We start from the raw sequence: 13,750 nt of genomic DNA, 5'->3' as shown, positions 1-13,750 counted from the left end.
AGTTCCATATATGCCCAAGATTTCTGAAGCTCTCAAAAATATTGGGGAAAAGCATGGCGCAAAAGTTGTTTTCTCTGCCCCTTTAAAGCTTAAAGACATTTGCAAACAAGTTAATAATTCCCCCAGAACTACGCCCGTGAAGAAGTCCACCATCAAACAGGTAAACAAATATTTAGAATGTGACGAGGGCGCAGTCTATAAAATTCCTTTGACGTGCGGGAAACGCTGAATTAGGCAGACCGGGCACTGCATAAACAAAAGATTAAGAGAACATAGGTACGCCACAGAGATACTGCAATCACCAGGGCACCTAGCTACTTATTGCGCAAGATGTAGATGTGATCCCATTTTTAACCAAACGCCGACGTTGGCGCATTGCAAGTGTAAAACAACGCGCGAAATCATAGATGCATTTCATTGCGATAGCAATTATATGGACAGTCTCGGCAGATTTGTTCCGTCGCCGCCGTCATGCACGTATATATATATATATATATATATATATATATATATATATATATATATATATATATATATATATATATTAAAAAGGCGTTTATTGACGGCACTAGTCGACGAAGCACAACGGCGACAGTCAAGACAGAGAGCGGATTCTGAGCGCGAGGAGCGTGCTGTCAGAGAAGAGCCGAAGGGGACGACCCACTAGAAAGCGCTCGAGAGGGCGACCCATTACAGACTTCCAACGCTTCGCTACAATTACCCCGGGCACGAAAAAGGGAGCCGCCTGGCGACCTAACTGCTTGTCACTATGAGCGGTTCATGATAGGGCCTCAGGCGCTCCACGTTGACAATGTCGCGCCCCCGACGGCGCATGTCCGAAGATGGTTCAATGGGCTCGATCAGGTAGTTGACCGGGGATGTGCGTTCGACGACACGGTAGGGGCCGTCGTACTTGGGCCGCAGTTTGGAAGAGAGGCCATGTGCAGTGGTAGGGACTGAGAGCCATACGAGTGCTCCAGGACGGAACGTGGGCGCAGAAGTGGTGGTGTCACCGCGAATGCTCTTTTGCCGCTCTTGGTCATGCGTAGTAAACGTCTTGGCAAGCTCCCGACACTCCTCAGCAAGTCTAGCAGTGGCAGAAATAGCCGCACACTCAGACGGATCCGGCTTGTATGGAAGGATTGTGTCGATTGTGTGCGACCGGTGTCTGCCGTACAATAAGAAAAAGGGGGAGAAACCAGTAGTGCTCTGAGGGGTGGTATTATAGGCGTAGGTGACGAAAAGCAGAATGGCATCCCAATTGGTGTGATCGGCGGCGACATATATTGAGAGCATGTCGCGGAGCGTGCGGTTAAAGCGTTCGGTGAGGCCATTCGTCTGCGGGTGGTAAGCAGTAGTTTTCCGGTGAACAACGTTGCACTCTTTCAGGATGGCTTCGACGACTTCCGACAAGAAGACACGACCTCGATCGCTGAGCAGCTCCTGGGGTGGACCATGGCGCAGCATGAATCGGTGCAGCAGGAAGGAAGCAACATCGCGCGCTGTAGCCGCTGGGGAGGGCGGCAGTTTCGGCGTATCGCGTAAGGTGGTCAACAGCGACGATTGCCCAGCAGTTACCAGCCGACGTTAGAGGAAGTGGTCCATACAAGTCTATGCCAACGCACCCGAACGGCCGGTCAGGGCAAGGCAGAGGTTGCAGGCCTGCCGGCGAGAGGTGCGTTGATGCTTTGCGGCGCTGACAATCCATGCAGGAGCGAACGAACTTCTGCACGTAGCGGTACATCCCTCGCCAAAAGTACCGTTGGCGAATGCGGTGGTAGGTTTTCGATACCCCAGAGTGTGCGCACTGCGGATCAGAGTGGAACGATTCGCATATGTCAGAACGCAGATTGCGGGGTATTACGAGCAGCCACTGGCGACCGTCGCCGTAATTGCGTCGGTGGAGGAGGTTGTCGCGAACGGCGAAATGGTGGGCTTGACGACGCAACGCGCGAGTGGATGGTGTTGCCGATGGATCAGTCAGCAAGTCTATCAATGAGGCGATCCAGTGATCCTTGCGCTGTTCAGTAGCGATGGTGTGAATGTCGATAGAAGAAACGGCATCGTGAGACACTGAGCTATGGGTATTGTCGTCAGGCAAGGGGGAGCGCGAGAGTGCGTCGGCGTCAGCATGCTGGCGTCCATTGCGGTACAGCACGCGGATATCATAGTCCTGTAGGCGAAGTGCCCATCGGGCGAGGCGACCTGAGGGATCCTTCAGTGATGACAACCAGCATAGTGCATGATGGTCGGTGATCACATCAAATGGGCGACCATACAAATAAGGTCGGAATTTCGTAAGGGCCCAGATGATCGCCAGGCATTCCTTTTCGGTGACGGTGTAATTGGTCTCGGGCTTTAGTAAGCGTACGACTTGCATATGCCACGACATATTCAGGGAAGCCTGGTTTGCGCTGCGCAAGGACAGCGCCAAGGCCAACACCGCTAGCGTCTGTGTGTACCTCTGTAGGAGCCGTAGGGTCGTAGTGGCGTAGTATGGGAGGCGACGTCAACAAACGGCGGAGCTTTTCGAAAGCGTCGTCGCACTCGGACGACCATGAATGAAGGGGCCCGTTACTTCCGAGGAGCTTCGTCAGAGGCGATATGATAGTTGCGAAATTTCGAATGTAGCGCCGAAAGTAGAAACACAGTCCTACGAAACTGCGCAGTTCTTTGACGGACGTAGGTTTCGGGAACTCGGTCACGGCGCGAAGTTTGCCTGGATCGGGGAGAATTCCGTTCTTGGACACGACGTAGCCGAGGATTGTCAGCTGCCGTGCTGCAAATCGGCACTTCTTTAGATTCAGTTACAGACCGGCGTCGCTCAAACGCGTCAAAACATGCCGTAGGCGTTGAAGATGGGTGGATAAGTCCGGAGCAAAAACGACGACGTCGTCGAGGTAGCACAAGCACGTGTGCCCTTTCAGGTTGCGCAGAACAGTATCCATCATGCGCTCAAAGGTGGCGGGCGCATTACACAGCCCAAACGGCATGACGTTGAATTCGTACAGGCTGTCGGGCGTGACAAAGGCGGTCTTCGGTCGAGCGTCGTCAGCCATAGCTAGTTGCCAGTACCCTGAGCGCAAATCGAGAGATGAAAAGAATTCGGCGCCTTGCAGGCTGTCAATCGCATCGTCTATTCGCGGCAGTGGATACACGTCCTTACGAGTGATCTTGTTGAGTCGTCTGTAATCGACACAGAACCGCACAGAACCGTCGTTCTTCGCAACAAGAACGACCGGAGACGCCCAGGGGCTGCTGGAGGGTCGAATACATCGCGTCGAAGCATGTCGTCGACTTGCTCGGTGATTACACGGCGTTCTGTGGGAGATACGCGATATGGACGTTGCCGCAGTGGCAGGTGGGCGCCAGTATCGATGTCGTGCGTAACGGCCGACGTGCGGCCGAGAGAGGTTTGAGCGACATCGAAAGAAGAGCGAAATTCTTCCAACAGGACCAGAAGCTGGGAACGCTAGGCCCGCGTAAGGTTGTCAGCTATGGTGGAACCAACACGTCAGCGGGTGATGAACCAGACATCGAAACAGCACTGAGCGTACTGGAACTGCGGCCGTGCGTGTCATCGGGTTCGTCCATAACTTGTGCGTCTTCGAGGGGTTCCACGCTGCCGAGACATTCCCCTCGCACCAACGTAACACTGTACGGGGAGGGGTTGATTACAAAAATAGAGGTGCTTCCCTGAGTGATTTGAACGGTCGCGAAAGGCACCAGCAAGCCTTTCCTCGTGCAAATACGGTCATATGGCGAGAGGAGTGCAACGGTGTCGGATAGACTGGCGCAGTAGAGGCGCACCGCCGTTGACGAGTTTGCAGGCAATTTGATTTCGTCTTAGACGAGTACCTTACTCGCAGCCGATTGACTGTCTTCCGGCGTCAAATTAGAGAATGGTGACAGCTCTATTTCGGCTGGTGCGGAATGAATGACGGCGTCGTGGCGGGAGAGGAAATCCATCCGAGGATGACGTCGTGAGACCAGGCAGGAATTATGATCAGTTCGACGGCGTACATAGCGTCCTTAATCATGACGCGGGCTGTGTACACCGCTGTAGGGTGAATACGTTGGGCGCCGGCTGTACGGAGGGAGAGCCCGGAAAGTGGCGTCGTCACTTTGCGCAGTATTCGGCTAAGCTTTGCGTCCATAACCGATACAGCGGCTCCAGTGTCGATAAGGGCAGATGCATGAACACCGTCTACAAACACGTCTATCACGTTCGATGGGCTTCGCTGAGGGCTTTCGCAGTTCGATCGCGTCGCAGCCCTTGCCTCGTGGACTGCGACGACTAGTTTTCCTGGTCGCGTGGGACCAGACGTGGCCGCATCGGGGACAGTGAGCGGCGTCGTGGTGACGGTGAACGGCGGGTAGAGGGCGCTGGGCGAGACAGCGGTGACATAGGCTGCGGTGAATCGTAATACGGGCGGCTCGACTGGCTTGGCATGGTTTGAGGCGACTGGAGGCGACTGCACGCGATTGCAATAGCGGGCGACGTGACCGGCGCAACCGCACGCAAAGCAGATGGGGCGGTTGTCGGATGTGCGCCATCGGTTCGCCGGGCTGGGTCCCATCCATGGCCCAAGACGCGGTGGACGGGGCGGCGGCTGATAGGACTGCATGGTGGGCTGCAGTCGTGGCCTAGGAATGACGTCGCCGTACGCAGCCGGCACACTCGCCTGGAAGGTTTGAGGTCTGGCGACGGCTTCGGCGTAACCAAGTGGGGCAGCCACAGGAATCGCTTGGGGTGACCTGGCTACAACCTGCGCGTAACTGAGCGGCGCAGGTGCCGGAGGGGGCTGGTGGTATTCCGGGATGACCTCCGCGATTTCCTGTTGAATAGCGCGGCGTAAGGGAGGCAGCAGTGTGGTCGACGGCTGTTCAACATGCTGCGACTGAGGCAAGGTCAGTAGAGAACACTGGCGGGCAATTTCCTCGCGCACAAATGACTTGACTTCGGCGAGCAAGCCCGAGTGATCAGAAATGGCCGACAAGCCAACGAGGTCGGCGTCGCGCGATGGAGGTGGACGGGTCAGCAACCGCTGCCGGCGCAGCTCCTCGTAGCTTTGGCAGAGCGTGATCACCTCTGTCACGGTACGAGGGTTCTTGGCGAGCAGCATGGTGAAGGCATCATCGTCGATGCCTTTCATAACGTGTCGGATCTTGTCAGACTCAGACATTGTTACGTCGGCCTTCTTGCACAAGTCGAGGACGTCTTCGATGTAGCTGGTAAACGACTGACCGGTCTGCTGAGCTCGTTCACGTAAACGCTGTTCGGCTTCCAGTTTACGTACGGCAGGTCGGCCAAACACGTTGATGATGGCGGTCTTGAAATCAGACCACGTGAGGAAATCGGTTGCGTGGTTGTTGTACCACAGGCTGGCCACACCCGCGAGGTAGAAAACCAGGTTGCTCAGCTTTCCTGCCTCGTCCCATTTGTTGGGTACGCTCACGCGCTCGTATATTGCGAGCCAGTCCTCCACGCCAGTGCCATCCACGCCGGTGAATATAGGAGGGTCGTGGATGCGGGGGGAACCGGAGCATGGTGTCGGTACAGGGGGAAGCGTTTGCTGGGCGGCGTCTTGAGGCATGGTAGAGGGCACGGTACGGGATCGAAGCGCCAGGGGCATCGAACGGACCGAAGCTGGTAGGACGGCGCAGCACTCTCCACCAAATTATAAAGGCGTTTATTGACGGCACTAGTCGAAGAAGCACAACGGCGACAGTCAAGACAGAGCGCGGACTCTGAGCGCGAGGAGCGTGCTGTCAGAGAAGAGCCGAAGGGGACGACCTACTAGAAAGCGCTCGAGAGGGCGACCCATTACAGACTTCCAACGCTTCGCTACAATATATAGATACATATATATATAAGCCACAAAAAAATTCAGAAAACATTTCGACGCGCGGAATCAAACGTGCGACCTCCCGCTTTCCAGCGCGCGGCGTTAGACGGTTAGGCCACCAACAGCACCGTCTTTCAGCCTGCTAACGGCGAGCTATTTATATACACCGCTTACATCTGCATGCTTTCTTAGTTACCACATAGATGGCGCGATGTGCACGCGTGGCGCACGTTAAAGATCGTCGCCCCGTAGCTGCAAACGCCGCTGCTCTTCGGCCTACAGGGCGTGGTCGCCTTCGTGCGCTTATCTCGAAGAAAGAAGAGGGCGGCTGGCGGGGGGGGGGGGGGGGGGAGTTGTATGTCTTGTGCTTTTCCCGCGATGTCCGCGCTGAAGTTACAGAGCGTACGAAGATCACTTCGCTCGCTGCAGCGGCCGCGTTTGCGAAAGGAGCGTGCTGTTCGAACAGGAATGAGTAACAACTGGCACAGTTAGTTCGCACTCGTCCTGTGTGTACCTGTTCGTTGGTTTCGTGCGTCCTGCTTTATGTTTGAGCAGTGCGCTTCAAGTGTCGAGCTGTGACGCATGATAGTTCGCGCTCGTCCTCTGTGCGTTCTTTTCGTGCGTCCTTTGGGCTCGAGCGCCGCTCTGGCAATTTCGAGCTGCTTTCCGTTCTTCGCGTTGCATTCCAATTTATTGCTATTGCATTCATTGCTTTGTCGTTGCGGCGAAACTGTGACTTTCTTCATGTTTAAATCACACAATCACGTGAGCTCTGCATCTATTGCCCTTAGTGAGGCAGCCTTTAACTTTATTGACAACCGCCAGATTAGTAAAAATTACACACGCGGAGCACGATAACCCCAAATTGGCCTGCTCCCATGAACAAGACGTTGTAAGATAGTCCTTGTTATCTTCAATTATTTTGTGCATATCTTTGACGTGCTTTTGCGAAAATAAGCAGTTGAAACGTTGCGCACCACTCGTCCTGTCCACCAGTTCCGTTTTGCTCAGCGCATCTACATTACAAAACTCCAGGTAGAGTAAATTATTCGGTTTCCTAGCTCTATTACGGTGTTCATCATAACCTGAGTCGCTTTGGGACGTCAAACACCTTAAACCAACCAGGTAACGTTTCACCATATTCACCGGGAATCTTATAATAAAACAGTAACTTAAAAGCACAGCGTCACAGAAGAATTTTTCTGCACCTTTTCTGCGCCCAAACTGTCTTAGTTTTGGGCAAAGACCAATAAGGAATCCTGGTCACTCTTTACAACGACATATAGAAGTGGCTACGCACAATGCACTCCCGATATGGTTAGAAAATTCGTATAATCTGTGAGCGCTGGTATATAGTGCAGACAGGAAAGTGCTTGGATGAAAGGCCCCAGGGACGCAATTTGTGTTCCTTTGGCCTTTCAAAACGGGAGGCTTTTTTATGCGAACGCTCCAAACAGTGTGGCTGTGTGACCATAATTCAGAACATCCAGTTTCGATGCAGGTAAAATGCGAAACGGGACGTGCAATTGTGGATGCGTTTTTTATGAAAAAATTTGCAGACATTTGCACCTGGAAGCATTTTCTTTTCCTCCCCGACGCTGACATTGATAAATGCTGGCAATTATTAGCACTTTCTAAGAATGTGAAGGCGAATGCCTACTTGAGCCTTCTGTTGATGCACTGTTGAAGTTTCTGCTGATGTGTTTACCTTTATGATGAAGGCTCAGCTAATGTGCTGTTTAAATATTGCCACGCCCACGTCTTGTCTTGTTTTGATATATTCGGGTTTGACCGTCAGGGACGGTTATCAGCGCTCGACGCTGTCCGCGAAGCAGTGTTCGAGAAGCTTCACGATCGTAGTAGATCGTTTTTTTTTTAAGATTGCGCCCCGCACGCGAATGTTCCAGCTTTGTCTAGAGATAACGCCGCCACCAGCGATATTGCTGGAAAGTTCGACAGCGCCTGTATAAAACCCGACGCGCTTGACAGCTTGTCAGTTGATCGACGGTCGACGCTCTGTTTGCTGCTATCAGTGTATTGATTTTCAGTTTCTCGACCACAAGTTCGGCCAAATAAACGGTTTCATCTCGGGCGTGCTGACTGTTGCCTTCGTCGACGTCACGACCGCGTGACAATATATGTTCAACTTAGTGCTGGTTTTCTAAGAAATTTTGTGGTGGTGGTGGCGGTGAAAAGCGTTTATTATGTAGAGAAGAAGAGTGGCATCAGCGGCATTGCTCTGCGCCTCAGCGGCATCGCCATCGCCGTGAGCTCGTGGTTGCTGCGCTTGGCCGAACGCTGCTGACCGTTGTTTGTTCACACGCATTCTCTGCCAATAAACTTCTTAGCAAGTGGTGGAGGCTGCTCGGTTTCGATCGCCCTGGAACTTCGGAATCGCACTCTACCGTCTATCATGCCCAACGGCGCAGGCGCCACTCATCCAACTCCTCCAACGGCACCGCCCATCCTGCTCTGCGCCGGTTCCTTGCGTCTCCGAGATCCCCCCATCTTCTCGGGCACTGACGACAAGGACGTGGACGATTTGATCTCCACGTACGAGCGAGTGAGCGTTCACAACAAATGGGACGACGACTCCAAGTTGAGCTACGTTTCCTTTTATCTATCGGACGTGGCCAAACTGTGGTTCATAAACCACGAAGCTGACCTTCCTACGTGGTCGGTTTTCAAGACCAGCCTCACCCAGGTCTTCGGTCGGCCCGAGGTGCGAAAACTCCGCGCAGAACAACGCTTACGTACTCGATCCCAACAGCTTGGTGAGAATTTCACCAGCTACATCGAGGACATCCTTGACCTTTGCAAGCGGGTGAACGCGTCGATGTCCGAAGAGGAGAAGATCAAACACATTATGAAGGGCATTGAGGACGACGCTTTTCAAATGTTACTGTCGAAGAGTCCTCGCTCTGTCGTCGAACTCACAGAATTATGCCAGAGTTACGAAGAGTTACGCCGGCAACGTCTTCACACCAGGCGTCCTTCGGCGCCTGACGACTCTCTCGCCAGCCTTGGCATCGGAGACGACCACGCTCCTCTGCTATCGAAGATTCAAGAGTTCATACGCGCCGAGGTCGCTCGTCAACTCTGATGTCTAGCGTCCCAGACCAACCACGCAGTTTGGCACCTACGCTCCGCGACTTCATCCAAGACCAGGTCGCGCAAGCTATTCCTCCAGCCCGTGAACCACCGCCAGTCACTGCTCTACTCACGTACGCCGAAGCCGTTGCCCGACCTCCTCACCAGACGCTCCAGCCACCGCCTATTTATCAACCACCGACCTTTTCGCCGCCCCCTATGCCGATTCCACACAAGCCACCTTTTCCGACCCCCCAGCCGCAGCTTGGAGTTTACTCCGACCAATGGCGGACCTACGATGACCGTCCCATATGTTTTGCTTGTGGTGGTGTTGGCCACGTGGCGCGTTATCGCCGTCGTCGCCCAGCGTCCTCACCGAACATTCGACGAGTGCCGCCTTTCGCTCTTCAGTTTTCCTCTGCGCCTTCCAGAAATCCGTCCACTTCATTTCACCCTGATCGCTCATTCGCACCTACCCGACGCTCGCCATCTCCACGTCGTCGCCCGCTTTCTCCTATGCGTCGCCGTACCGGACCTACCGAGCAGGAAAACTGATGGCCGCAGTTCCCGAGGCACGAACTGCATCCACGTCGTCATGCACAAGTCCTCGCCCCTCTCCGGCCAACGTCATTGAAGTGTCTGTCGATGGTATCGTCGTCATGGCACTTGTCGACACAGGAGCCGCTGTATCCGTAATTTCCGCCCAGCTGTGCCGCAAACTCCGAAAAGTTCTGACGCCATTATCCGACCTGTCGCTTCGAACGGCGAACGCACAAAGCATAACACCTCTTGCGGCCTGCACTTCACGAGTCGTAATCCAAGGAGTTGTGCATATCGTGCAATTTGTTGTGCTGCCCTCATGTTCCCATGACGTAATATTAGTCTGGGACTTCCTTGCGAGTAATAACGCCGTCATTGACTGCTGTCGCGCCGAACTCGAGCTTTCTCCACTTCAAGACGTTGATGCTGTCGAAACTCCCCCTCCGTGTTATAAACTGTCCGTATCCGACGACACAACCGTTCCTCCGTGCTCTTCCATGCTTGTGCCTGTGTCCTGCGCCGCTATTTCAGATGGCGATGTTTTCTTTATGCCCTCTGACCTCTTCATTCATCGCAGATGTTCTCCACTGCCCGTCGCTCTCCTTACTCTCCGCAGTGGCGTCACGAAGACGCTCGTTCACAACGCACTGGCGTGGCCCTTACCTTTATTCCATGGTGAATGCCTCGGTCGCGTACAGCCGATCGAAACCGTTCAGATTTTTCACGCTCCGCCTACTTCACTTTCTACGGACCTCAGCGCACTCACTTCTGACCCTGCCGTTGATCAGCCACTCCTTGACGCTTTCCATCGCTCCATCGATGCCGCAACGTCTTCTTCAGAACGAAGCCAGCTCATCACCCTATTCCAGAAGTTCCGCGCTTCTTTTGACAGCCATGCTTCTGGTCTCGGTCGCACATCGACCATTTCTCACACGATTGACACAGGAAGCGATGCGCCTCTACGGCAACGTCCCTATCGAGTCTCGGCGTCGGAGCGCCGTGTTATTGACGATCAGGTTGCTGACATGCTCCAGCGAGGTATTGTACAGCCTTCAAACAGTCCTTGGGCGTCACCGGTCGTTCTTGTTAAGAAGAAGGATGGCTCCATTCGCTTCTGTGTCGACTACCGACGTTTAAACAAGATCACCCGGAAGGACGTTTACCCGTTACCACGAATCGACGACGCCCTCGACTGTCTGCAGGGAGCGGAATACTTTTCTTCGCTGGAATTACGCTCTGGATACTGGCAAGTTCCCATGGAAGCATCTGATCGCCCGAAAACAGCATTTGTCACACCTGACGGATTATACGAATTTACTTTCATGCCTTTTGGCCTATGCAATGCCCCAGCCACTTTTGAGAGCATGATGGACACTATTTTACGAGGCCTCAAGTGGAACACATGCTTATGCTACCTCGACGACATAGTTGTCTTTTCCGCCGATTTCAACACCCATTTAAGCCATCTCGAGCGCGTTCTCACATGCCTCACTGACGCAGGACTTCAACTCAACCTAAAAAAGTGTTGTTTCGGCGCCCGACAGCTCACCATTCTTGGACACGTCGTATCGCGGGATGGCATCCTTCCAGACCCAGCCAAGCTTCGCGCAGTCGCCGATTTTCCTAAACCGAAGAACCTCAAGGAGCTCCGAAGTTTTGTCGGCTTGTCATCGTACTTCCGACGCTTCATTCGAAATTTCGCCTCCATATGTGCGCCCCTGACAGACCTACTTAGCGGCGACAAGGACCTTTCCGCTTGGTCACCAGCCTGCGACGACGCCTTCAACAAATTACGCCGTCTCTTAACTTCGCCGCCCATCCTTAGCAATTACAACAAAAATACACATATGTGAGCCTCAAAGTGGGGCTATGTTGGGTGGTGTTTCATCATATCACTGCGCTCTTCATTTACAACACCAGTGCACACTCCGCCCACAGCAACTCTTGGCGACCGCTTAGTAGCCACGCTAGCAAGGGTTACCTTATAATCTGCGAAGTAGCCTGGAGCATGTTGTGTCGATTTTACGCATATCCAATTCTAGAATGCCAAATCGATATAGCGCGCCTACATTAGTAGCTGCAGTTCACCAAACGTTAAGCGCATCAGCACAATGTTCAACCGCGGATCAACAGAAGGTCTAAGTAAGCTTTCGCTTTTACATACTAAGAAAGCTCTTAGAATCCCCTCATTTAACTTTTTATTCACGTGAAGGCGGCAGAGATGAAATGAACAAAGTACACGCGTAGCTGGAGTGCTCACTTCTATTTTCGGGCCAATTGTTTTCGAGCTGACACGAACTTGATATTTGGACCCCTAAGAATTTCGCCTTAATGACTGAATGCGTTCATAGCGGTATTTCGTTTACACTATTGTCGTTGTCATTGCTTCAGTATCACCAATCCACTTAACGTTTAAATATTCTTGTCTTGGTAAGGATGTGTATCCCAGGAAAATTGTCCTGTTGATTCGTAGTTGTCTTGTTCACATTTCTTGTATCGTTGTTAAGGCGCTGTTTTGTCAGGTTTCACCTTCTTGCCATAATGCTGCGTGCACACGCTCAACGTTGAGTGACAACATAAACCTTATTTCTTCATGTTCTTATGCGGCAGTTTTGATGAAAATGTGGTACGCTATTGTTAACACATTAAAAAGCGTGATTGCTGCAATAAAACTTCGGTTATATATTAACGATTTCTTCAGTGCCCTATGTCTATTTGGTCCCTTTATTTTATCCCCGCTTTTGTCCAGTGAACTATGAACCAACTGGGCCAAATAAAAGTATTGACAGCTTCACAACTACAGGCGGCAGCGAATTACATCTTATGCAGTACCAGATGTCAGATGGGCAAAAAAAATTTAGAAGGCCGGCAGTGATTCCTTTAAAAAACACTGTCCCTAATCAAGCCGCGAAACGGTCCTAATCCCTTCTGTATGACATAGACACAGTTCGAAAAAGCTTAGAAAAAATGTGGAAGCTCAAAGAGATGAAAAATACTTAAAAACGGGGGAAGCTGGAGCCGACGTTTCGACAAACAACACCTGTCTTCAGTTGCAGCCTTAAGGAAGACAAGTCCACTTGTCGAAATGTCGGCTCCAGAGGCACCCCGTGTTTATGAATTTTTCGTACATACACTTGGTAACATCGAGTATACAAAGTGACAAGAACCTTGCTCACCTTCATCTCCGGCCAATTCAGCCCTCTTTGCGTGAACGATGGGGTCGACATGGATTGACTGTACCGCATGTGGCACCACAAATGGTCGTACTGGCTTCCAGATGAAGCTCGTGTGCATTACTGTGTCCATGAAGGCCACCCAATTGCCATCCCACTTCAGCTTTGCGTACGGCTCTGCACAATAGATGATCAAGTGAGGAACCTTCTAATTCATTACCCTGAAGAAATTGATGCGCGCGTTCAATCGTAAGGTTGTAGTTACTAAGTGGTTCATGAACATCACCGGCAATATGTGCTCAAGAAGGCGCCTTTGTGAAATCATTTGGTTCCAATTGCTGATGTTAACTAGGGCAAGTGATACGTAACTGGGGACAGTACCGTACAAAAGCCGAACGGCCGCGAATGATTTTTCTCAAGTAAGTTTCACGTACTCAAACAGACAAAATAGTTTTCTCTAGCGAAATCGGCTTGTGTGCTTGGTCAGGAAGTGAAATGGATTCCTGATGTTTCCTAACGACTATATTCCGACAGAACTAATGTGTAACGCGCCTGACAATAACATTACCTGTGTTCAGAGCATTTTATTTCTAATAGTTATATGTTCTTACTTTGTGACGAAGCCTTGAGGGTTCCCTGGAACGCTCCGTAGTACTGATATCCGCGGAGGCTTAGGTCCTTGTAAATGTCTGCGCAGTCCATGTCGAAGTCAACGGGTTCGCGAGGCGTTCCAGGAGGGTCCCTCATGAGCACCGTCTCACCTTCTTCGGCTAGGCGAATACGGCCTTTGCAGACCACTGCTCGGCCTTCGCATACTTCGAACTCGCCCGAGACGGGCATCACGGTGATCTGGAAACGGACGCCACCTGGGTGTGCCAAAGTAGTTAGGTACTTAGTGCGAAGCATTCTCATCGCGTAAGGAATGCCGAGCAAGTTACCACCTTATTACCTTAACCTACCTGAAACTTACACTGGCAGCTCGCGACTCCTTTGCGGGGAGGTTGCTAATTTGGAGCACATGCTCTGGCGATGCCCACCGTTATTGGACCGCGATCGAGCCAACCAACCCCAAGTGGTGCGGCGGCATCAGAAGCCTCA

At 52.3% G+C, this 13,750-nt stretch overlaps 1 pseudogene; it reads right to left on the bottom strand.

Moving 5' to 3' along the window:
• Positions 1-13,750, bottom strand: part of LOC119399459 (fatty acid synthase-like) — a 178,245-nt pseudogene that overhangs the window by 63,735 nt on the left and 100,760 nt on the right.

Source organism: Rhipicephalus sanguineus, chromosome 7 (assembly GCF_013339695.2).
Source record: "Rhipicephalus sanguineus isolate Rsan-2018 chromosome 7, BIME_Rsan_1.4, whole genome shotgun sequence".
NCBI lineage: Eukaryota > Metazoa > Arthropoda > Arachnida > Ixodida > Ixodidae > Rhipicephalus > Rhipicephalus sanguineus.
This window is presented reverse-complemented; position numbering and strand designations above follow the sequence as displayed.